The following is a 25,631-nucleotide window of genomic DNA, read 5'->3' as shown; positions in this document are numbered from 1 at the left end:
CCACTTCCATCTGGAAGGACAAGGGCAGTAGATATATGAGAACACCACCACCTTTAAGTACCCCTCCAAGCCACTCACCATCCTGACTTGGAAAGATATCACCATTCCTTGATTGTCAATGGGTCCAAATCCTGGCGTTCCCTCACTATTGGCATTGTGGGTCAACTCACAGCAGGAGGACTGCAGCAGTTCAAGAAAGCAACACAAAACCCACCTTCTCAATAGCAACTAGGGACGGGCAGAAAATGCTGGGCAGCCAGCAATGCCCACATCCCACAAAAATGAATAAAAGAAAATAAACCAGGCCCTTCAGTCCAACTCATCCAAACCAACCAAATTTCCCCAACTAAACTAGTCCCATTTGCCTGCTGATATCTTCCTGAACCATTCCTATCCATGTACCTGTCCAAATGACTCTTAAACATTGTAATTGTACCCACCTCCACCACTTCCTCTGGCAGTTCGTTCCATACATGCACCACACTCTGAAAAAAAAATACCCTTTGAAAGCCTTTCCCCTCTCACCTTAAACCCATGTCCGCTAGTTTTGGACTCTGCCCACCCTCGGAAAAATAGCTTGGCTATTCACGCTATCCATATCCCTCATGATTTTATAAACCTCTACATGGTCACCCCTCAGTTCATTGTCTAACTGTATGGTGCTAAAAGGGGACAAAAAGTTGAAGCTTTTGTCACATATTCATCATAACTAGGAGGCAAGGAAAAGACATCCATTTAACAAAGCATGAGAAGGAAGTGTTGATTGGTTCAACCAGAATCTGCATGGAGATACCATTAAGTTTAATTCTCAGAACAGGCAGGTAGATTCTGATCGGTCAGGACATCGTCATAGGATGCACCAGCCTTTGCCTGTCTCTGGACCTTTTCTTATAAGAAGGTGAAAATTTATTTGCAAATTACTTTTGCCATCAGTGCTGAGTATTTATGTACGTAGCTTCTAGCACATGCAAATGCACCACACTGTGGGTCTCACGAATGGTTTTAAATTGGATTCAAGTGTAACTCTTAGCTCAGTCCAGATTGTTTACTAAATGAGTTTCAGCAACTGAATCACCGCTAATGGCAGAGATAGTTTTCTGAGGATTGTGAGCATGGGGATTTACTGACCACAAGTGGCCTGTGGCCCACTGAAAATGGTCATTGCAACTGTACCAATAGTCAGGACCAGAGCTTTACAAGTAAGGAGCCAAACTTCCCTATTTTTGTTCTCAATGCCTCCTTTTATGCAGCCCACGTTCACGTACACTCCCCCAATATTTCTGCCAAACCAATATTTCTGCCAAATATCTAGAAACAACCCTGTGAGCTATTTTGAAATTCTCCAAATGGTATACGACTCGAGGTTCCCAAATAGGCGCCTAATACTGCAGAGGAAATAATACTTCAAGCCCCCGGCACAGAACGTAATATCTCTGGCCCCCCGACTGTATGACTAACCTACGACTCCAGACCCATTGAAACTGATAGTCACAAGAAATAATGCAGTAAAGAAACAAGAACTCCCCACAACAGTTAAAAGAAGGTAGGCCATGCCTGATATTTCTGATGATGAAGTTCTCCAAAAATTATGCATGAACCACAAATACACAGCAGGCAGGTGCAAAATGAAGTCAAATTGAATTTTGGTTGTTATTGCTAGAGAACTGGAGTTTAAAATATGGAAGTCTTTTCCCAGTGTACGTGGTATTGGTGAGGCTGCACATGGTGCTGTGTGTACAGGTTGAGTCCCTGCTTTTAAGAAAGGATATTCTGGAATTGGAAACAGTTCAAAAGAGAGCCAATAGGCTGATTCCAAGGATGAAGGGGTTGACGTAAAAAGAACAATTAAAACAGGGTAGGCTGTTATTCATTCGAAATTAGAAGTATGAGGGGTGATCATATTGAAACAAGCAACATTTTGACAGGGTCAATGTTGAGAAGCTGGTTCCACTCCTGAAGGAATCTCAAACTTAGGGACATAATTTGAGAATTAGGGGTCGGTCTTTTAAAATGGGGAGATGAAAGATTTTCTTCTCCCAGCGGGTAATGAAAGTGAAATTCTCTCCCTTGTGACAGCACGATCACTGCAAGTATATGAAGAGGAAGTTGGGAGAGATTGGAAGTATTAAGCTGATCTGAAAGAGAAATTCAGGCTGGAGTACATCAACTTCAAATCACAGAATGGTGGAAGAAGGCCATGGGACTGAATGGCCTACGATTCCAAATATTATTTATCTTCACATGACTTCAGAACTGAGGACATTGGACACAGCAATTGTGAAAAACTCCAGATGCTAGAATCCAAGGTAAACAAATGGGAATGGCTGGCCCAGAAGAGAAAGCAATTTATCAGGAGAATCCTGCTTTAATTTAGGGGAACCAGTCAGTCTAGACAACATGGTTTAGTTGGTGGAGATTCTAATCAAGTACAGAGATAACAAGGTGTAGAGCTGGATGAACACAGCAGGTCAGGCAGCATCAGAGGAGCAGGAAAGCTGACCTTTTGGGTCTGGACACTTCTTCAGAAAAGAAAAAAAATTCCGAGGAAAGGTCCAGACCCGAAACATCAGCTTTCCTGCTCCTCTGAAGCTGCCTGACCTGCTGTGTTCATCCAGCTCTACACCTTGTTATCTCAGATTCTCCAGCATCGGCAGTTCCTACTATCTCTAATCAAGTACAGTTTAGACACAGCAAATGACACTCTGCATGCAGTTCATGTCTATGTGTCACACTGCAGCCGGGCAGCTCGTATGCCTCAGTTTTTCACAGGAGATGATGATATAAATGAAGGAACTGTGGGCATTCTAGCTAAGTTTGCAGATGATATAAAGATACGTGGAGGGACAGGTAGTATTGAGAAGGTGGCGAGGCTGCAGAAGGACTTGGACAAGTTAGGAGAGTGGGCAAAGAAGTGGCAGATGCAGTACAATGTGGGAAAGTGTGAGGTCATGCACTTTGCTAAGAAGAATAAAAGCATGGACTATTTTCGAAATGGGGAGAAAATTCAGAAGTCTGAAGTGCAAAGAGTCTTGGGAGTGCTAGTCCAGGATTCTCTCAAGGTAAACTTGCAGGTTGAGTCAGTAGTCAGGAAGACAAATGCAATGTTGGCATTTATTTTGAGAGGACTTGAATATAAAAGCAGGGATGTACTCCTGAGGCTTTAGAAGGCTCTGGTCAGGCCACATTTGAGTGAATTGCATGCAGTGCTGGGCCCCATATCTCAGGATGGATGTACTAGCCCTGGAGCGGGTTCAGAAGAGGTTCACGAGAATGCTCCCAGGAATCGAAAGCTTAACATATGAGGAACATTTGAGGACTCTGGGACCATACTCTTTGGAGTTTAGCAGGATGAGGGAGGATCTAATTGAAATTTCAGAATACAAAATGGCCTGGACAAAGTGGATGCTGGGAAGATGCTTCCATTGGTAGCAGGGTCTAGGACCCGAGAGCACACCCTTAGAGTAAAGGGAAGACATTTTAGAATGGAGATAAGGAGAAACTTCTTCAGCCAGAGAGTGGTGAATCTATGAAATTCACTGCCGCAGAAGGCTGTGGAGGCCAGGTCATTGAGTACATTTAAGACTGAGGTAGATAGGTTCTTGATTATCAAGGGGATCAAGGGTTATGGGAAGAAAGCAGGAGAACGGGGTTGAGGAACTTATCAACCGTGACTGAATGACAAAACAGACTTGACGGGCCGAATGGCCTAATTTCTGCTCCTAGGTCTTATGGACTCATTGGCCTGGTGTGTGGGATGGGGGCTGTGGATGTGGATGCTGGTGAGATGGCAGGTAAGGACAAGGGGAACCCTATTGCTGTTGCAGGAAGGGAGAGAAAAGGTAAGGGCGGAAGTGCGGGAAATGGGTTGGACCTGGTTCAGGGTCATGTCGACAATGGAAAGCAACACTTCACCTGCCCTTCCCCAAATATAGTCTACTGCATTTGCTGCTCACAATGTGGTCTCCTCTATATTGGGTGAACGTTTCGCAGAACATCTACGTTCTGCTTGCAATAATGACCCTGAACTACCTGTTCCCTGGCTAACATCTCTGTCTCTAGCTTGCTGCAGTGTTCCAGTGAAGCTCACTGCCAGCTGGAAGAACAACACGTCATTTTTCGCTCGGGGACCCTGCAGCCCTCCATCTCAATATCAAGTTCAATGATTTTAGGGCCTAAACTCTCCCGTGTCCTAGCCCCCTACCCCACACACCAGGCCTTTTTACCACACAGCCTGCCATTACACACCACCTGCTGTACGTCACTAATAGTCTCCATGAACAACTATTCACCCTCCCAGCCAGATCGTTACCAACTCTTTTGTCTATCCAACTATTCTTCTCTCTTTAGGCTCTACCCTATCTTTTACTCTCTACCCCACCCACCTCCCTATTTTCTGTATATAAACTGACATTTTCCCAGTTACCTTAGGTTCTGAGGAAGGGTCACTGGGCCCGAAACGTTAACTCTGTTTTTTTCTTCACAGATGCTGCCTGACCTGCTGAGCTTTTCTAGCAACTTCTGTTTTTGTTCCCGATTTACAGCATCCGCAGTTCTTTTGGTTGTTATTCCAGTTACCGCTTGAAGGTGCTGGCCTGTCGTTCCTTTAATTAAACCAAAAATTACCCACTAAAACAAAACTAAATCTAATTCTCACTTACTTGCACTAGCAGTTAACTCGTGATACAGTAATTTCAACAGGTAATTTGATCAGAGTTTTAAAAATTTGAAATGTCATAATCACTGCTCAAACAGCCAATCACGCGACCTATCACCAGAAGCTGTTTAATCCCAAGTCTCTGCCCTCAGACTGCTGCCGGCTCCAAGCTAAGTCCCTGTAAGACTTTTTTTTTTTGAATAAAGGAGGAGAGAAGGATGGAAACACGACAGCAATGTAATGTTTGGGGCTCACCATTGCTTGACGCTGGGTTCATCCGCGATCTGCTGTTTCGTCATGGTCAATGCTCGCCAGTGATGTCTCTCTGCCGCCCTGCGTCAGATCTGAAACAGAGGGCACATTGAGACAGATGAAATCAGGCCGTGTGATTATGAACCACAGAGCACAGTGAGATAGATGCAGGCAGGCACGATAGATGACCATGAAGCAGAGAACACGGTGGGAGTGATGCAGATGGGCAGCAAACATGAGCCAGAAATGTTCAGTGAGAGAGACACAGGCAGACAGTGCGAACGTGAAGCAGTGAGTGCAGGGAGAAATATGCAAGCAGGCATCGTGAACATGAATAAGACAACATGAACCACAGTGGACAACAAGAATTCAGGTGGAAAGTGTAAATAAGAAACAGAAAGCACAGCGACAGAGATGCAGAAACAGCAAACATGAATCAGAAAGCACAGTGGATCAGATGCATTAAGATGAAAAAAACACCTAGTGACAAGAGAGTTGCAGGCAAGCGGGCATTGCGACGAGGAACCAGACAGCACAGTGACAGAGGTGCATGCAGGAAAAGGGGGTGAACATAAATAGGAGAGCTCAGTGAGAGAGAAACCAGGCAGGAAGAGCGGGTGAACATGACCCAGAGAATAAAATGAGATAGATGCAAGCAGGCAGTGTGAACATGAATCACAGATCACACCAACTGAGATGTAGGAAAGCAGACAGGCTGATCATGTACCAGAGAGTATAGAGAGATTGAAGCAGGCTTGCAGCGTGAACCTAAAGCACAAAGCATAGTGAGGGAGGTGCAGGCAGGAGGGTAAGATGACTATGATCACAGTCAGAGGGATACAGCAGGCAGGCAGTGTGAACATGAACCAGAGAGCACGTTGACAGAGATGCATACTGGCAGGAATGCAAACAGGTACCCAAGAGCACAATGAGAGAGATGCAGACAGGCAGGCAGTGCGAACATGAATCAGAGAGCACAATGACAGAGAGATGTAGACAGGCCGAGAGGTAGACCAAGAATCAAAGAGCACAGTTAGAAAGATGCAGGCAGGCAGACATTGTGAAAAAAGTAGCAGAGAACATTGCGAGAGAGAAGCAGGAAGATAGTGTAAACACGAACCAGAGAGCTCAGCCAGAGGGATGCAGACAGGCAGGCAGGCAGTGTGAACATGAGCCAGAGAGCACAGCAAGAGAGATGCAGGTAGTTATGCATGGTGAACATGAACGAGAAAGTACAGCGAGGTACATGCAGGCAGGCAGTGAGACCATGAATCAGAGAGCACAGTGACAGAGGAATGCAGGCAGGCAGAGAGGTTGAACAAGAATCAGAGAGCAGAGCTAGAAAGATGCAGGCAGGCAGCGTGAACATGAACCTGAGAGCACAGTGAAGATAATACAGGCTCGCAATGTGAACACAAATCAGAGTGCAAAGTGGGAGGAATGCAGACAGTCAGGCGGTGTGAACGGTGAACGTGAACCAGAGAGCACAGTGGAAGGGATGTAGACAGGCAGACAGTGTGAACATGAACCAGACAGCACGGCAAGCTGGATGCATAACACACAGTGAGAGGGATGCAGACAGGCAGACTGTGTGACCAAGAGCCAGAGAGCTCAGTGAGAGGGATGCAGACAGGCCAGGAGGGTGAACATCGACCACAGAGCATAGCAACAGAGATGCAACAGGTAGTGAGACCATGAACCAGAAAGCATTTTGACATAGACGTGCAGGCAGCCAGAGAAGGTGAACAAGAATCAGAGAGCACAGTGGCAAAGATGTAGGCTGGCAGGCAGTGTGAAAGTGTACCAGAGAACCAGTACCAGAGAAAGTGTACCAGGCAGTTTGAACAAATCACACAGAATTTAACAGCACAGGAACGGGTCTTTCTTTGTGCCAAACATGATGCCAAATTAAACGAATCCCTTCTTCCTACCCTTGATCCATGTCCCTCCAACCCTTCCATATTCACATGCTTATCCTCAAGTCCCTTAAACACCGCTGTCGTATCTTCCTCCACCAACACCCCAGCAGCATGTTCCAGACTCCTAAGCACTCTGTATAAAAATCGTGCCCCTCACATCTCCTTTGAACTTTCCCCCTCTCATGTTAAATGCATGGTCCCCAGTATTAGACATTTCAACGCTGGGAAAGAGATTCTGTGTGTCAACCACATCCTTGCATCTCAATTTTATCAAGATTTATCAAGTCTCCCCTCAGCCTCTGCCTCTCCAGAGGGATAACCTGAGTTTTTCTAGCCTCTCCTTAAAGCTCATATCCTCTACTCCAGGCCGCATCTGGTAAACTTCTTCTGCACCCTCTTCAAAGCCTCCACATCCTTCCTGTAATTTGGTGACCAGAATTGAAGGCCATATTCTAAGTTTGACCTAATAAAGCTGCAACATGACATCCTGACATTTGTACTCAATTCGCCGATCTATAAAGGCAAGTATGCCATATGCCTTCTTTCACACCCCATCTACTTGTGGCACCACTTTCAGGGAGCTATGGACTTAAACCCCAAGATCCCTCTGTAAATCAATGCTGTTTAGGGTCTTGGCATTCACTGTGCACGTTTCCTTAACATTTCATCTCCCAAAGTGCAGCACCTCACACTTACTCGGATTAAACACCATCTGCCATTTCTCTGCCCATATCTGCAACTGGTCTATTTCCCGCTGTATCCTTCAACAACACTCTACTCTGCCCACAATTCCACCGATTTCTTTATTGTCTGCAAACTTACTAACCCACCCATCATTATTTTCATCCAAGTTATTTGTACATATCACAAACAGCAGAGTTCCCAGTACAGATCCCTGCAGAACACCACTAGTAATGGGCCTCCAGCCTGAAAAGCACCCTTCCACCAAGCCAATTCTGAATCCACACGGCTAAGTCACCATGGATCCCACGCATCTTACACTTCTGGATGAGCCTATCATGAGGGACCTTGTCAAAAGCCTTACTAAAATCCATATGGACAACATTCACTGTTCTACCCTCACTGAATTTTGAGGTGATGAAGATGATCAATCAAGTTACTGAGACATGACCTGCCTTGCACAAAGCCATGCTGACTGTCCCTGAATAGGCCATGCTTTTCCAAATGTGCATACATCCTGTTCCGAAAAATTTGCTCCAAAAGCTTCAACCACAGATGTGAGCTCACTAGTCTACACTCTCCTGGATTATCCCTTCTTAACATTAGCTATTTGCCAGTCCGTCAGGACCTCTCCATTGGCTGGCGAGGATACAAAGATCTTGGTCAAGGCCCCAGCAATCTCCTTTCTTGCATCTCTCAATAACCTGGGGTAGATACCATCAGTCCCTGTGGACACATCCGCCTTAATGCTCTTTAGGAAACCCAACACCACTTCTTCCTCAATCTCAAAATGCCCTAGCATATGAGCTTGCTCCATACGAATCTCACTATCCTCCATACCCTTCTCATGGGTGAATACTGACGCAAAATACTCATTCAGGATCTCACCCACATCCACTTCCTCCATGCAATAAGTTCCCTCCTTTATCCCAGGGTTGTCCTACCTTCTCCCTCATTATCCTCTTGCTTTTAATCGATGTATAGAATGCCTTGGGATTCTCTTTAACCCTACTTGCCAAGGTTAGTTTATGGCCCCTTCTTGCTCTCCAAATTTCCTGCCTGACTTCTTTCCAGCTTTCTTTCAATTCCTCATGGGCCCCGTCTGATTTTAGCTTCCTCAACCTTACAAGTGCTTCTTTTTCCCTTCTGACTAAATTCTCAACCTCCCTCATTATCCCTTACCTTGCCATCCCTGTCCTTCCGCCTTACTGGAACATGCCAGTCCTGAACTCTCATCAGGTCTTTAAACAGTGCCCGCATGTCAAATGTGGACTTGGCAGACAAACAGGAGGCTGGAAGAACACAGCAGGCCAGGCAGCATCTGGAGGAGAGGAGCAGTCAACATTTTGGGTATTACCCTTCCTCAGTCCTGGCCTGCAGTGTTCTTCCAGCCTCCTGTTTGTCTACCATGGATACCAGCATCTGCAGTTTTTTTTTGTCTCCAATGTAACCTTGCCTGACAACAGCTCTTCCTAATTAACACACCCTAGCTCCTGTCTAAAACTCAGTAATTTGCCCTCTCCCAGTTTAATACATTCCCATAAGATCCTGATTTATCCTTGTTCATAGCTATCTTAAAACTTTAGGAGTTGTGATCACTGTTTCCAAAATACTCTCCCACTGAAAGGTCAATCACCTGGCCAGGCTCATTAGGTCCAGTATGGCCCCTTCTCTAATTGGGCTGTCCACATCTGTTTCAAGAAACCCTCATGGATGCACTTAAATTCTGCCTCATCTAAGCTGCTTGATGTAAGGAAATCAGAGTCAATATTGGGGTAGTTAAAGTCACCCACTATAACAACAGGTTTTTTGCATATTTCCATCATCTGCTGACATATTTGTTCCTGAATGTCTCAGTGGTGGTTGGTGGTCCTATAATATAATCCAATCAGAGTGATTGCACCCATCTTATTTTTCAGCTCTACCCATATAGTCACAGTGGATGAGCCGTCCAGCACGTCCTCTCCGAGTGCAGAGGTAACATTCTCTCTGATTAGTAATGCAACTCCTCCACCTCTTTTACCTTCCCCTCTGTCTTGTCTGAAAGAACAAAACCCTTGTCTCTGTCTCAACCAAGTCTCTGTAATGGCCACAACATGGCTGATCCAGGCTCTCAGCACATCTGCCTTACCTGTAATAGACCTTGCATTGAAATTACACACTGCAGCCCATCAGTACCATCGCATTCACTTACTTGTCTCTGCCGGTCCTTTCTTTCCGATTTACTGGTCCCTTCACCTACCTTCCCCTCAATCACTTTACTTGCTGACCTGCTGCTCTGGCTCCCAGCCCCCTGCCAGTCTAAGCTTAAACCCTCCTCAGTCGCACTAGTGAACCTCATTGTAAGGATGAAGCAACGGGCCAAGCAGCATCAGAGGAGCAGGAAGGCTGACGTTTCAGGCCTTCTTTTCTGAAGAAGGGTCTAGGCCCGAAATGTCAGCCTTCCTGCTCCTCTGATGCTGCTTGGCCTGCTGTGTTCATCCAGCTCTATACCTTGTTATCTCAGATTCTCCAGCATCTGCAGTTCCTGTTATCTCCTTGTGAGGATATTGGTTCCCTTCCAATTTAGGTGCAAACTATCCCCCTTATACAGGTCATCCCTGCCCCAGAAGAGATCCCAATCCGATGCATTTGTCTGTCTTTTCTTTCTATTCCTTGCCTCACTAGCACGTGGCACTGACAGTAACCCAGACATTACGACCCTTGAGGTCCTGCTTTTCAGCCTCTTTCCTAACTCCCTGTACTCATTCTGCAGAACCCCATTCCTCTTTCTACTCGTGTCACTGGTACCAATGTGCACACCAACCTCTGGCTGATCATCCTCCCCATTAAGAATTTTGTGCAAGTGCTCAGAGACGTCCTTGACCCTGGCACCAGGGAGGCAACTAACCTTCCTGGAGTCTCGAACATGGCCACAGAAATGCCTACCGGTGCCCCTTACAAGTGAGTCTCCAACCACTATCGCTTGCTTGGATCTTGTGCGACCCTGCTGTGGTGCCACAGGCCTGGCTACTGCTTTTATACTCCCCTGAGAGGCTATTCCCCTGCAACAGTATCCAAAACAGTATACCTGTTAGAGAGGGGAATAGCCACAAGAGACTCCTGCATGACCTGCCTGTCTGTCCTGGCGGTCACCCATCTACCTGACTGAACCTCTGGTGTGACCACCTCACTGTGACTAGAGTATATCACTCTCTCTGCCCCTTGTATGTTCCTCAGTGTATCCAACTGCCTCTCCAACCGTACAATGCGGTCTGTGAGGAGCTGCAGCCGGTCACACTTCGTGGGGACATTGGACTGCTCCCTGATCTCCAAAATCTGGTACGAGCACACCACTGCCCTAACTGCCATCTCAGCGCTTTACACTTATGAAGATAAAAGAATCTCACCTTGCCTTTACCTTGCTTGCTTAACTCAATGAAGCCCAGTGTTCAACTGAGCCCACACTTATACCAACTCGGTGCACTAAACGGTCACTTAAATTACAATGCAATCTTACAACTCATCCAAATAGCCTCTAGGCTACAAAAAAAACGTCCTAACAGTCTCGCCCAATGTGTCTTTTCTCTTTTTTTTGGTCAGAGGAAGGGGGTATAGATGGAAACACGACGGTCATGTAATGTTTGGGGCTTACTGACCCCTCACACTGAGTTCTCCCTAATTCTGCTGATCAGTCGCAGAGACTGCGTCGAATTCTCTCAGAACGCACCTCACAGGAACGAAGTCTCTCAGCCATTTGGGGCTTACTGAACCCTCACACTGGGTTCTTCCTCACTCCACTAATCGGTCGTGGTGACTGCGCCAAATTCTCCTGGAAGGTCCAATTTTTTCATACAGAAAGTGGGTCATTTGCAGAATGAACTACCAGATGAAGAGGTGGATACAAGTACATTTGTTTAGTTTAATTTAGGAACATGGTTGGCATGGGCTAGGTGGTCCGAAGAGTTTGTTCCCAAGCTATACGACTCCATGACTAAATAGCTTAATTCTGCTCCTCTGTCTTACGGTATTATGATCATTTTGATTCAGTTGACTAAGGATTTGGGAGCTGATCTCTCAGCATCTCTCTCTCTTAATCCTCTTTCTACCCCTCTACAGCTTTCTTTTGTTGTTTTATGAAATAAGTAGAAGCATCCCATACGCAATGTCGCTGGTTGTTATTATAAATGGGCAGGTCAGAATGCTTAGCAGCACAAGGTGATTTCTGAGACAAAGGGGTAAAAAAAAGGACGTGGACAGAGAGAGAGAGACCATGTGGGAGGGGAGGGAGAGATCAAAGGATAAGATGTGACTTTGTTTGGCAAGTCCCCAGTTGTCCCTCGAGGTGAGGAATGAGAGTAGAGGGACAGGGAATGAGACAGGAAAGAGAGGAAACATGAGGGAGAAAAGGGGAGTGAAACTGCAGGGGCATCTAGCCAGGCTGCGAAAGAGATTCAGGATTTGGGGTCTCCAGTGTCTTGTCACTGCCCAGCACTAGCCATTTATTTCTGAGAAGTGGGATTGTAATATTAAATCCTGGGACCAGAGTGAGTTTTCTTTTTATAAGTGGTCCCATACAAATCAGTAACCTCCTGCTCACCATAAAATAGCATTTTAGCCCATTCCAAACTGTCTGTGTGATCTTACTGTGTATCAATTGCCTGCAGCATTACCGGCACAGAAAATGTGCTTGGTTTATACAAATTAATATTGTCAAAAATAAACGGTACAATCTTTTCAAAAATGAAACAATGATTGCAGTGTACGATTAAATCAGAGAAAGACAGAGAAAAGATCAGAGATGGAGTATATAAAATTATGAGAGGCATCGATGGGGTGGATAGTTGGAGTCTCTTTTCTGGGAAGGAAATGTCCAGTATTGTGGGACACATGTTTCAGATGAGAGGTGGGAAAGTGAAAAGGAGATGTGCGAGCAATCCGTGCTGCTTAGGGCAGTAGTAGAAGTAGATATGATAGCAAAGTTTCAGAGGCATTTAGGCACAGAATAGAGGGAACAGAGGCAACAGAGGCACTATATGCAGGCATATGGGATTAGATTTAGAGTAGCAGCATCGTAGGCACTGACATGGTGGGTTGAAGGGCCTGTTCATGTGCTGTCTCATTCTGTGTTCTATGGAGCAAGAGAGCAGAGAGAAGAAAAAGGGAGAAGTGTTTTCAATTTTTCAAACAACAAGGACTTGCCCTCTCTGTAATAATGGAGCTAAAACCTAGGCAGCTTTCCCTTGTGCAGCATCAGTGAAATACATAGTCTGGCTACTGTCACATTGTCGTTTGTTCAATCTTGCAATATACTTGTTTGAATGAATCATCTCGAGGGCATTGAAACAGCCCTAAACTGGAGTCTGGTGTATTTTCCAAATCATTACTGTCTGTTTTCGTGTCAGGAATTTGACCTTAAAATGAAAAGTCTGGGGGAGTATTTTAATTAAGTTTACTCAAGATCTGATTGTAGAACTCTGTGTATTGTCCCCCTCTTCCTCTCCTTCCCTCTCTCTCTCGGCCCTTCAACATCTGTCACTCACTCTCCCTCTTATTCAAATTCAGCTCCTCAAACTGGTGTGAGTGAAACAGCTCAGAGAAGATTTAAATCAGAGGGAAGGTGAAAAAGATGGATGGATCATGAGACAGCAGGACAAAGGGGCAGAGATGAGCATAAGAGAGGAAGAGGGTGACAAAGAGGGAATGGGACAGGCAAACTTGTCTTTGCCAAGTGCCAGAACATCAATCCTGGGATTATTGTGACCAGGTGCAGTGAACAGGAGGGATAGAGAGAGGTTAGAGCCAGCAGTCTTTGAGATTTTACAAATACATGTTTTCTATATTCTCATCCAAATCATTGATATAAATGATGAACAGTGGACCCAGCACCAATCTCTGCAGCACACTGCTGGTTACAGGCCCCCTGTCTGAAAAACAATCCTCTACAACCACCCTCTCTATCCAACTGTCATGCTAATTTTGTATCCAATTGGCAATCTCTCTGTGGATCCCATATTCGAAGTCTTTGCCAAAGTTGATGTAGACAATGTCACAGAATAGAATCATCGAATCTCCACAAGTGTGGAAGCAGGCCATTTGACCCACCAAATTCACACTGGCACACTGAACAGCATCCCATCCAGACTCACCACCCTTACCCGAGAAACCTGTATTTCCCATGGCCCACCTAGCCTGCATATCCCAACACACTATGGGCAATTTAGCATGGCCAAAAACAAAAGTTGCTGGAAAAGCTCAGCAGGTCTGGCAGCATCTGTGAAGAAAAAAGAAAATCAGAGTTAACGTTTCAGGTCCGGTGACTCTTGCTCAGATGCAGCTTTTCCAGCAACTTCTGCTTTTGTTCCTGATTTACAGCATCTGCAGTTCTTTCAGTTTTTATTTAGCATGGCCACTGCATATCTTTCAACTGTAGGAAGAAACCAAAGCATGGGGAGGAAAACCACAAGGACAGGGGGAGTACATGTAAACTCTGCACAGACAGTTGCCCATGGTTGGAATCGAACCCGGGTCCCTGGTGCTGTGAGAACGCAGTGCTAACCACTGAGCCACCGCACCACCTTGTTGACTGTACTACCCTCATCTATCTTTTTGGTCACTTTGTGAAACACAATTCCCCACGCACAAAGCAATGCTGACTAACCATCATAAGTCTTGCCTTTCCAAATGCACATAGATCCTGTCTCAGAATCCTCCCCAACAACATACCCTCTGCTGACATTACCAGCGACCACTCACCAGTCGCTCGTTCCCCCACCTTTCCTCGCAGCCTTTCTTCGACAATGGCACCACATTAGCCACCCTCCAGTCTTTTGGCAGCTCAGCACTGGCTATCAACGATAGACATATCTCCACTTGGGGCCCTGAACTTTATTCCCTAAGTTTCCACAATGTCCTGGGATACACTTGATAAGGTCATGGGGATTTATCTACTTTAATCTACTTTATTTTAAAGACTGCCGGCACTTCCTCTTCTACAATGTGAACTCTTTTCAAGACATCATCATTTACTTACCCGAGCTCCCCAGACTCAATGTCTTTCTCCACAGTAAATACTGACAAAATAGTTGTTTAGGATCTAACCCATCTCCCGTGACTCTGCACATAGTCAATCTCGTTGATCTTTAAGGGGCCCTATTCTCTCCCTAGTTACGCTTTTGCCCTGAACATACTCGTAGAATCTCTTTGGATTCTCCTTTACCTTATTTGCCAAAGCATCTCATGTCCCCTTTTTGATTTCTCTCAAGTGTATGACTTCACTTCCTGTATTCAAAGAGATTCACTTGATCCCAGCTGCCAATATATGACATATGCCTTCTTTCTCTTGGCCAAGGCCTCAATATCTCTCGTCAGTTCGTGTTCCCTACTCCTGTCAACCTTGCCCTTCACACTAACAGGAACATGCTGCACCTGAACACTCATTACCACGCTTTTGAAAGCCTCCTAATTGCTGGATGTGCCTTTACCTGCAAACAGCCTGCTCCAATCAACTTTTCAAAATTCCTGTCTAATACCATCAACACTGGATTGCCCCAATTTACAATTTTAACTTGTGGAACATGTCTGTAGTTTTCTCTAACTATTGTCAAATTCATAGAATTGTGAACACTGGTCCCAATGTACCCCTATTAATACCTCAGTCACCTGCCCTGCCTTATTTCCCCTGAACACTATGGCAATCACAGTCCCTATTTGGAAAATTAAAATCACCCACTATTACAATCTTGTTATTCTCACAGCTAACTGCGATCTCCCCATATATTTGCCTCTCCATTTCCTGCTGAGTTTGGGAGGTCCTACAGCACAATCCCATCAAATGGATCATCCCTTCTTTTTTCTCAGTTCCATCCATATGATCTCACTGGATTATTCCTTACAAATATCCTCAAAGTACTGCCATGATGTTTTCCCTCATCAAAAATGCCACTCCCCCTCCTCCCTTGCCTCCACTTCTATCCTTTCTACAGCGTCTGTACCAACGAATATTGAGCTGCTAGCCCTGTCCTTCCCTCAGCCATGTTTGTGTAATAGCTATGATATTGTGTTCAATTCTCATCTCCACACTACAGGAATGTGCTGGCTTTGGAGAGGGTATAGAAACGATTTACCAGGATGTTGCCTGGTATGGTGGGCATTAATTATGAGGAGAGATTGGAGAAACTTGGGTTGTTCTCAGTGGAACGATAGAGGTTGAGGGGGAACCTGATAGAGGTCTACAAGATTATGAAGGGCACAGACAGAGTGTACAGTCAGAAGCATTTTCCCAGGGTGTAAGAGTCAGTTACCAGGGGCCATGTGTTTAAGGTGCGAGGGACAAGGTTTAAAGGTGATGTACGAGGCAAGTTTTTTTTTTAAACACAGTGGGTGGTGGACACCTGGAACTTGCTGCCGGGGGAGGTAGTGGAAGCAGATAGTATAGTGACTTTTAGAGGGCATCCTGACAGATACATGAATAGGATGGAAATAGAGGGATGCGGTCCCCGGAAGGGTAAGGGGTCTTAGTTGTGACGGGCAGCACGTCGGTGCAGGCTTGGAGGGCCGAAGGGCCTGTTCCTGCACTGTAATTTTCTTTGTTCTTTCTTCTTTTATATACCAGTCACATGTACCCATCTATGCTCCGAGTTCATTTCCCGTATCTGGCAGGCCTCTTGCATTGAAATGAATGGTCTAATTCGGCAGCTCACCTCACTCCCTGCCATGCTCTTGCCTGCTTTGCTTAATTAACTTGTTCTCTTCAACTTCTGTATGAACCTCAACCTTTGCTTTTGTCGCAAGACTGTTTGGGTGCCACCCCAGTGCCAGACCCGTTTAAGCCTTCCTTGAGTGGCTCCAGCAAATCTCACCAGGCTATTGGTCCCCCTGCAGTTAAGGTGCAACCCATCCCTCTTGCGGAAGTGACCTCTGCTCGAGAAGGGATCCCAATGATTTAAAAATCTGACTGCTGCCAACTTCACCGGCTCCTCGGCGACACATTCATCTGCCCGATCCTCCTATTTGAACTGTCACTAGCACGTAGCACCAGGAGTATTCCAGAGATTACTGCAGTTGTGATCCTGCCTTTTAACCTCCTACCGCCTCCCCACATTTAATGCATAGGACCTCAACTCTTCTTCTCCCTCAGTCATTGGTATCAATGTATACAATGATCTCTGGCTGCTCACACTCCCCTTTCAGAAATTGCTGCAACTATTCCGACATGTCCTTACTCTGGCACCAGTGAGGCAACACATCATCCCAGAGTCTCGATCGTGGCTACAGAAATAAAAACCAAAAGAACTGCGGATGCTGTAAATCAGGAACAAAAACAAAGCTGCTGGAAAAGCTCAGCAGGTCTGGCAGCATCTGTGGAGGAGAAAACAGAGTTAACGTTTCGGGTCCGGTGACCCTTCCTCAGAACTCAGAACTGCTACAGAAATGCCTGATTGTGCCTCTCACTAAAAAGCCCGCTATCACAATGGGACAATTGCTTGCATTCTGCCATACTCTGCTTCACAGCAGAGTCATTTGTGGTGCCACAGATCCCACTGCTGCTGCTGTTTTCCTCTGAGAGGTTATCCTCCACAACAGCATCCAAAATGGTTTACTCGTTTAAGACGGGGATAGCCACAGGAGACTCCTGTAATACCCGCCTACCTTTCCTGGCGGTCACCCATCGAACTAACTGAGCCCATCTAATTTTAATGGAATAAGCCTTCCCACCACAACTTCAGCACTGGCGCCCGAGGACCAGTCTTATCCTTATCCATAACTGTCTTAAAACTTCTGGAATGATGATCATTGCTCCAAAATGCTTCCCCACTGAAACTTCGCTCATTCCTCAACACAAGGTCCAGTACAGCCCCTTCCCTAGTTGTGCTATCTGAAGAAGGGTCCAGACCCAAAACGTCAGCTTTCCTGCTCCTCTGATGCTGATTGGCCTGCTGTGTTCATCCAGCTCCACACCTTGTTATCTCAGACTCCAGCATAGGCAATTCCTACCATCTCTGTGCTATCTATATATTGTTCCAACAATCCCTCCCAGATGTACCTAACAAATCCTACCCTATCTAAGCTCCTGGCACTATGGACATCGTTGTGAATATTGGTGAAAATGTCAGTCCAGTGAAAGGCTGCAGAATTCTGGCAGACCCTTTGGCACACTTCATCGAGGTGCCAAGTGCTGTAATGGAGTTAACTGTAATCTCCGACAGCCACGAGTGCTCTATTGATGACTGTCATGGAGGAACATGTGTGGTCTACTGAGTCTGTCTGAATTCATGTTTTATTCAAAGAATTGCATAAAAGCCCAAGCCCAGAGGCTATAGACCTGTGTATTCAAAAGGTAAAAGACAACTGGCTTCTTCTTGTCAATGACACTGGCATTTCTGTGCCAAGCTGTATGCCTACCTGGATTGCAGATCATCTGACACATTCTGAAAAGAGTCAACAGCACATCATAGGCATTCTAGTTTATAAAGCATTGGCTCAGCCCACTGCCTTTATCAATGGCAAACAAGCCATATCATAGTGGTGTTCCCGAGCCATATCGTAAAGTCACAGAAAAGACCCTTCAGCCTATCGAGTCTGCACTGAGATCATGACCATTGAAGCTGGCTAATCCCAAATTCCTGCACGTCTCATTTCCTTGAGTGTTATGGTATTTCAAGTGCTCATCCAAATATTGCTTAAAGGTTGTCAGGTTTCCAGCCTCCGCTAATTTTTCAGGCAGTTCAGTGCAGATTCCTACCACCCTCCGAGTGAAAGGGTTTTTTTCTCAAATCCCCTCTGAAACTCCTGCCCCTTACACTAAAACTATGCCGCCTCTTGATTGACCTCCTCAGCCAAGGGGAAAAGCTGCTCTCCATTCACTCTGTCCATCCCCCTCATAATCCCTCAATCATGTCCCTGTCTCAGTCTTCTCTGCTTGACAGAAAACAATGTAAGCATATCTAGCCTCTCTTTGGAGCTCAATTTCACCATCCCAGACAATATCCTGGCCAGTCTCCTGTAACTCCCTCTGTTACATTCTACCTGTAGCGAGGTGACCAGAACTGTGGTCTGACCAATTCCCTGTACGACTCCAACACTACCTCCTTGCTCTTCTACACTGTGCCACATACGATGAAACCAAGTGTCTCATAGGACTTCTTAACGCACCAATTCTCATGGTCTGCTGACTTCATGAATATAATTTGGGTTTAATTACCTGAAGATCCATCTGTTCCTCTCAGCTACCCAGTGTCCTGCCATTCATTAAATACTCCCTCAACTTTTTGTTTCTTCCAAATTGCATCACCTCGCACTTATCAAGGTTAAATATAAACTGCCACTGCTCTGCCTTTCTCACCAAACCTTCTGAAATTTCTTGCAACCTATTGCCCTACCAACCTTGGTGTCATCTGCAAATGTGCTTAATGTATACATTAATGATGTAGATGAAAATGTGGGAGGAACGTTAATAAATAATTAGGGTCCCAGTCCTGATCCTTGTGGTACACCACTAAACATCAGCCTCCAGTCAGCCTTCTCGAAAAGCCTTCAACTACTACCCTTTGTCTCCTATCATTAAGGCAGTTTCTGATCCATCTCACCAAGTTTCCCTGAATGCCATGTGCTTTAACCTTCTCAATCAGTCTCCCTTGTTGAACCTTGTCAAAAGCTTTGCTAAAATCTATATAAACTACATCAACTAAACTTCCCTCATCCCCACACGATCACATTTGTGAAAAATTCAAACAAATTTGTCAGACATGATGAACTCACCTGTGTGTAATTTCCTCGTTCATCTCTAACACCCTTCTTGAAAGGTAGAATCACATCGTCCGTCCTCCAGTCTTCTGGCATGTTCCCCGTGGGCAGAGAGCAGTTAAAAATTTGTCTCAGATCCAGGGCAATTTACTGCCTCAAACCCCACAGCAAAAAAGGATGCAATTCGTCTGGGCCAGGCCAGAAGTGGTGTTCATTTTGACCCCGAAGGAGGCTCCAATATCGCTCCATTTCCAATGTCAGACTTTGCAATCCCCCACAGTCCCTTTTCCTGAATTTCTTTTCTATGTTTTCCTTTTCCAGAGTGAAGAATGAAGTGAAGTATTCATTCGACACCATTCCAATGTCCTGTGGCTCCACACACAGGCTGCCCCCTTGTTCCCTAATGGGCCCTACTCTTTCCTCAGTTAAGCTCTTGCCTTTAATGTATTTATAAACTACCTTAGGATTGTGCAAGCATTTAAGATCATCCGCATAGCCTCTCTTGACACTCGATGCAGCTGAACTCACTCTTGCTTCCTTTATTATAGCATGATGTATTTCTATTTCATCAACATTGCGTCCCTCCACCCCTTGCCAGACTAGTTAAAATTCTTTCCAACAGTACCTGCATGGATGTTAGTCCAGTGTGGTTCACATGCAGACATGTCTCACTTCCATAACAACAGTCCCAGTGATGCAGGAAGCGGAAACCCTCGCCTCTTGCACCAATGCTCAAGCCACATCAGTCCTATTTTCCCATTTCTGTACCCGTGAACACATGGCACCGTGAGTCATCTGAAGATTTTGGCCATTGAGGTCCTGCTTTTTAAACTACTGTCTAGCTCCCTGAATTCTTGATGTAAGGTCTCATTCCTCATGCTGCCCATATCGTTGGTACCACATTGGTATCAACATGTACCAAAGTCTACAACTCATCACCCTATCCTTTCAGGATGCCCTGAAGCTGTTCAGTGCCATCCCTGACTGTGATACCAGGGAGGCACAGCATCACATGTCATGTCTTTGTACGCAGAAACCTCTGTCTGCTCTCCTAACTAAAGAATCCCCTATCACTTTTGCTCTTCCTTTCTTCTTCCTCCTCCCCAATTTAGTCAAGCTGCTTGCAGTGCCAGAAGCTTGGCTCTGACCACACTCTTCCAAGGTACCAATATCCACATCAGCTTCCAAACTCAAATATTGGTTAGTTATTGGGATCCCAGGGAACTCCTGAGCTACCTGCCTGTTCTTTCTGGACTGTTTGGTGGTCACCCATTCACTTCGTCCCTCTAGTCCCGTGAGCCACGATGTGACCACCTCTCTAAACGTGCTATCCACTTAACACTCTACCTCACGGGTGTGCCACAGTGTCTCCAACCCTGTTCAAGCTCTGAAACCTGGAGCTCTAGCTTCTGCAGCTGGGAGCACTTCCTACATATGTGGTCACCTGGGACACTGGCAGCATCCATGACTCCCCAGGTATGACAAGCTACATATTCCACTTGGTTGTCCTCTCCCTATATGTCTTTAATTTACAATTAACACCTCAGACTGGAATTACTCGACTTATTACTGAATATTTTCTACCCTGATCCTCTGTAATCTAAGTTCCCACCATTCTAAAATTTAAGAGGTTGAGCCTTATAAGGTCTTAGTTAATTAGGTGCACTTAGCTTTACTAACGGTGTTAATCCTAACCTGATCGAAGATTTTCTACTTCTCTGTCAATATGGTTATGAAAGGGTTAACTGGAACTAAATTCCCTCTGCTCTAAATCTGTTGAGATACGAAGGGGTTAACCAGTAATCGTCAGGTGACCAGTTCACACGAATCCAAAGCCCCTTCTCACTTTCTGAAGTGATGATGCCTGTCGTAACTGTTCTGCAGATTCTCCGGATGTTCCTGTAACAGTATCACAACAGCAGCAGGAGCTTCCCTCCAGGGGACTGTGTCTCCCCGCCTCTCGGCTGCTGCTCCAGCTCTGGGCTAACTGTCCTGTAAACCTAGGCTGAGTTGACAATTTTTACATACTAATATTGTTTCGCTCTGCAGATTTTTTTTGCATCCACTTAATAAATCTGCTTTCCTATCTGTTATTGCTTTGTCTAGTGTGTGTCTGTTGTGTCGTAGGCCCCTTCATTCTAATAATTCACATCAATCGGAAACAGTTGAGACCCCAAACCCAAAATCTGTGGGACTCCACTGGTTTGAATTTGCCAATGTGAAATGGAGACATTTGTCATTTTTAATATGTCCAGCATCTCCTCCTCTGCAATATGGACACTTTCCAAAATATTGCTATTTAATCCCCAAGTTCTCCAGCTTCTGTATCCCTCCCCACAGTCATCACTGATGTAAAATACTCGTTTAGTATTTCACCCGTCGACTGTGCTTCCACACAGGTGGCCTTATTGATCTTTAAGAGGCCCTAGTCTCTGCGTAGTCACTCTTTTGTCCTTCATGTCTTTGTTTGATCCCTTTGGATTGTCCTTAAACTGATTTGCCAAAGCTATCTTATGTCCCCTTTTTGGCCTCCTGATTCTCCTCTTGGGTATCCTCCTACTGTGCTTATACTCTTCCAGGGATTCCCTCAATCCCTGCTGTCTGTACCTGCCATATGCTTCCCTCTTTTTCTTCAGCAAAACCTCAATTTCTCTTGTCGGCCAGTATTCCATACACCTACCAGCCTTCAGCATAACAGGAACATACTGTCTCTGGACTCTCATCATCTCATTTTTAAAGGCTTCCCATTTTCCGGCCATCACTTTACCTGCAAATAACCACCTCTCATCGACTTTTCACAGCTCTTGCCTAATACTATCAAAATTTGCCTTCCTCCAATGTAGAATTTTAATTTTTTTCTCAATCAAGCCTATCCCTCTCCAGAGAGTCAGAAGAACTGCAGATGCTGGAATCCAAGGTAGACAAACAGGAGGCTGGAAGAATACAGCAAGCCAGGTAGCAGCTGGAGCAAAGCAGCAGTCAACATTTCGGGTAGAACCCTTCTTCAGTCCTGAAATTACACCCAAAACGTTGACTCCTCGAGATGCTGTCTGGCTTGCTGTGTTCTTCCAGCCTCCTGTTTGTTTATCCTTTTCCGTCACTATTTTAAAACTAATGGAATTATGATCACTCGCTCCAAAGTGCTCCCCCACTGACCCCTCAGTCATTCGTCCTGCCTTATTCCCCAAGAGAATGTCAGATTTTGCTCTTTCTCCAGGCAGTACATCCACATACTGAATCAGAAAATTTTCTTGCACATACATAACAAATCCTTCTGCATCCAAGCCCTTAAGACTGTGGCAGTCCCAGTTCATGTTTAGAAAGTTAAAATCCCCTGACATTACCATCCTTTTATTCTTGCAGATAACTGAGATCCCCTGACCAATTTGCTTCTCAATTTCCCACTGACTATTAGGGGGTCTATAGTACAATACCAATAAGCTGATCATCCCTTCTTTACTTTTCAGTTCCACCCAAATAACTTCACTGGATGCACACCCCAAAATATGCTCCTTACATACAGCCATAAGCTTATCCCTCATAAAAAACACCATACCCCTTCCCTTCTATCCTTTCTATAGCATCTGTACCCTGGAACATTTAACTGTCAGTCCTGTTCATCCTTGGCTGCATCTCTGTAATAGCTATTATATCCCAGGGTCATGTTCCCAACCATGTCCTGAGTTCATGTGCTTTACCTGTCAGGCTTCTTGCATTGATATAATTTAGTTTAACTTATCACTCGAACTTAATTCTCTACTTTGCTCCTGCCTGCCTTGACTGTTTGACTTGCCCCTTTTCCCAAATGCACCAGCCTCAGACTGATTTCATTTTCTCACTGTCTCCCCACTCCCCTGCTTCCATCCAACTCATCCACGCCGACCAGATATCCTAAATTAATCTAGTCTCATTTGCCAGAATTTGGCCCATATCCCTCTAAACCTGTCCTATTCATATATCCCTCCAGATGCCTTTTAAATGTTGTAATTGTATCAGACTCCACCAGTTCCTCTGGCAGCTCATTCCATACACGCACAACCCTCAGTGTGAAAAAGTTGCCCCTTCTGTCCCTTTTCAATCTTTCTCCTCTCACCTGAAATCTATTCCCTCGAGTTGTGGACTCCCCCAACCCATGGAAAAGACCTTGTCTATTTACCCTATCCATGCCCCTCATAATCATAACCTCTGTAAGGTCACCGCTCAGCCTCCAATGCTCCAAAGAAAATAGCCCCAGCCTATTCAGTCTTAAATCCTCCAAACCCTGGCAACATCCTTGTAAATCTTTTCAGAAACCTGTCAAGTTTCACGACATCATTGCTACAGCAGGGAGACCAGAATTGCACACAGTATTCCAATAGTGGCTCACCAATGTCCTGTACAGCAGCAACATGTCCTCCCAACTCCTGTACTCAATGCACTGACCAATAAAGACAAGCAGACCCAATGCGTTGTTCACGATCCTATCTATCAGTGACTCCACTTTCAAGGAACTATGAACTCCAACATCTCTTTGTTCAGCAACATTTACCAGTAAGTGTGTCAGTCCTGCCTTGATCTGCCTTTCCAAAATGCAGCGCCTCACAGTTATCTAAACTAAACTCCATCTGCCACTCCTCGGCTCATTGGCCCATCTGTTCAAGATCCTTTGTTCAAGATACTTTGAGGTAACCTTCTTCACTAACCACTCAGATTTTGGTGTCACCTGCCAACTTCCTAACCATACCTCCTATGTTCACATCCAAATCATTTGTATAAACCATGAAAAGCAGTGGATCCAGTACCCATCCTTATGGCAGACTGCTGGCCAAGGGCCTCCAGTCTGAAAAACAACCTCCACCGCCACCCTCTGTCTTCTACCTTCAAGCCAGTTTTGTATCAAAATAGCCAGTTCTCCGTCTATTCCATGAGATCTGCCCTTGCTAACCAGTCCATCACAAGGAACCTTGTCGAACGTTGTTTCTCGGCTGGTTTAAGCTCTAAGGAGGGTCTGGATAGGCTGGGATTTTTTTTACCACTGAAATGTTAGCAGGTAGTCGGGTGACCTTACAGAGGTTTATAAAATCCCGAGGGGGATAGATAAGGTGAATGGCAGGTGTCTTTTCCCTTGGGTGGGGGATTTCAAGACTAGGGGCCATATTTTCAGGTCATAGAGTCATCCAGCATGGAAACAGACCCTTCGGTCCAAACAGTCCATGCCAAACATAAACTAAACTGGTTCCCAACTGCCTGCTCCTGGCCCATTTCTCTCCAAATCTTTGCTGTTCATACATCTCTTTTATTAATTGTACCTGGATCCACCACTTTCTCACAAAGTTCATTCCACATGTGAACCATCCACTCGTAAAAAGTTTGCCTCTGCTGTATTTTTTAAATCTCTCTCCTCTCATCTTAAATATGTGCCCCTTAGTCTTGCAATTTCGCCCATCTTAGGGAAAAGACAACGACCATCAACTCTATCTATACCTCTCATTATTTTATAAACTTCTTTCAGACCGCCTCTCAATCTAATACACTCCAGTGAAAAAAGCCCCAGCCATATCCAATTTTTCTTTATAACTCAAACCTTCCATAGCAGCAACATCTTGGGAAATCTCTTCTGAACCCTCTCCACCTTGATAGTATCCTTCCTATAACTAGGCGACCAGAACTAGACACAATATTCCAGAAGAGTCCTCACCAATGTCACGTACAACCTCAACATAATGTCCCAATTCCTGTACTCAAATGACTCAGCAATGAAGGCAAGCATGCCAAATGCCTGTATAAACATCCTGGCTATATGTGACGCAAACTTTAAAGAATATTGTACCTGTATCCGAGGTCCCTCTGTTCTACAACATCACCCAAGGCCTTACCATTAATTGTATAAGCACTACCCTTGTTTGATGCACCAAAATGCAATACCTAACATTCATACAAAGTCAACTCCATCTGCCATTTTTCAGCCCATTGACCCATTTGATGAAGATCCCTCTGTCATCTGAGAAAACCCTTCTTCACTGTCTACTATGCCACCAGTTTTGGTGTCATCCACAAACTTACAAACCACACCTTCTATATTCTCATCCAAACCATTCATATCATTGACAAATGAGAGAGGACCCAGGACTGATCCCTGTGGAACACCACTGGTCACAAGCCTCCAGTCCGAAAAGCAACCCTCCAATGTTACTCTGTTTCCTGCCATTAAACCAATCATGTATCCAATTGGCAAATTCACCCAGAATTTCATGTGACCTAACTTTGCTAATTAGTCTACCATACGGAACCTTGTCAAAGGCTTCACTAAAATCCAAATAAACAACTTTTACTGCTCTGCCATCAACCACTATTTTGGTAACTTGCTCAAAACGCTCAATCAAGTTTGAGAGACAGGATTTTCCTCGCACAAAACCATGCTG

The 25,631-nt window shown here is 45.2% G+C and overlaps 1 long non-coding RNA gene across 4 annotated transcripts in view; it reads right to left on the bottom strand.

Annotated features, from left to right (window-relative positions):
* The window catches only part of LOC125487686, a 69,802-nt gene that overhangs the window by 33,156 nt on the left and 11,015 nt on the right, over positions 1-25,631 (bottom strand). For 2 of the 4 annotated variants that reach the window (XR_007266047.1, XR_007266046.1), the window contains exons 1-2: positions 19,246-22,183; positions 4,910-4,998 (exon numbers count right to left, since the gene is read on the bottom strand). This is a non-coding gene — a long non-coding RNA (uncharacterized LOC125487686). Of the gene's footprint in view, positions 1-4,463; positions 4,602-4,909; positions 4,999-19,245; positions 22,184-25,631 lie in introns of those variants that run through there. The other 2 variants (XR_007266049.1, XR_007266048.1) reach the window with 2 other exon arrangements.

The sequence above is a fragment of the Rhincodon typus genome, chromosome 43, assembly GCF_021869965.1.
Source record: "Rhincodon typus isolate 14 chromosome 43, sRhiTyp1.1, whole genome shotgun sequence".
NCBI lineage: Eukaryota > Metazoa > Chordata > Chondrichthyes > Orectolobiformes > Rhincodontidae > Rhincodon > Rhincodon typus.
The sequence above is the reverse complement of the archived record's forward strand: the minus strand, read 5'-3'. Positions and strand labels throughout refer to the sequence as shown.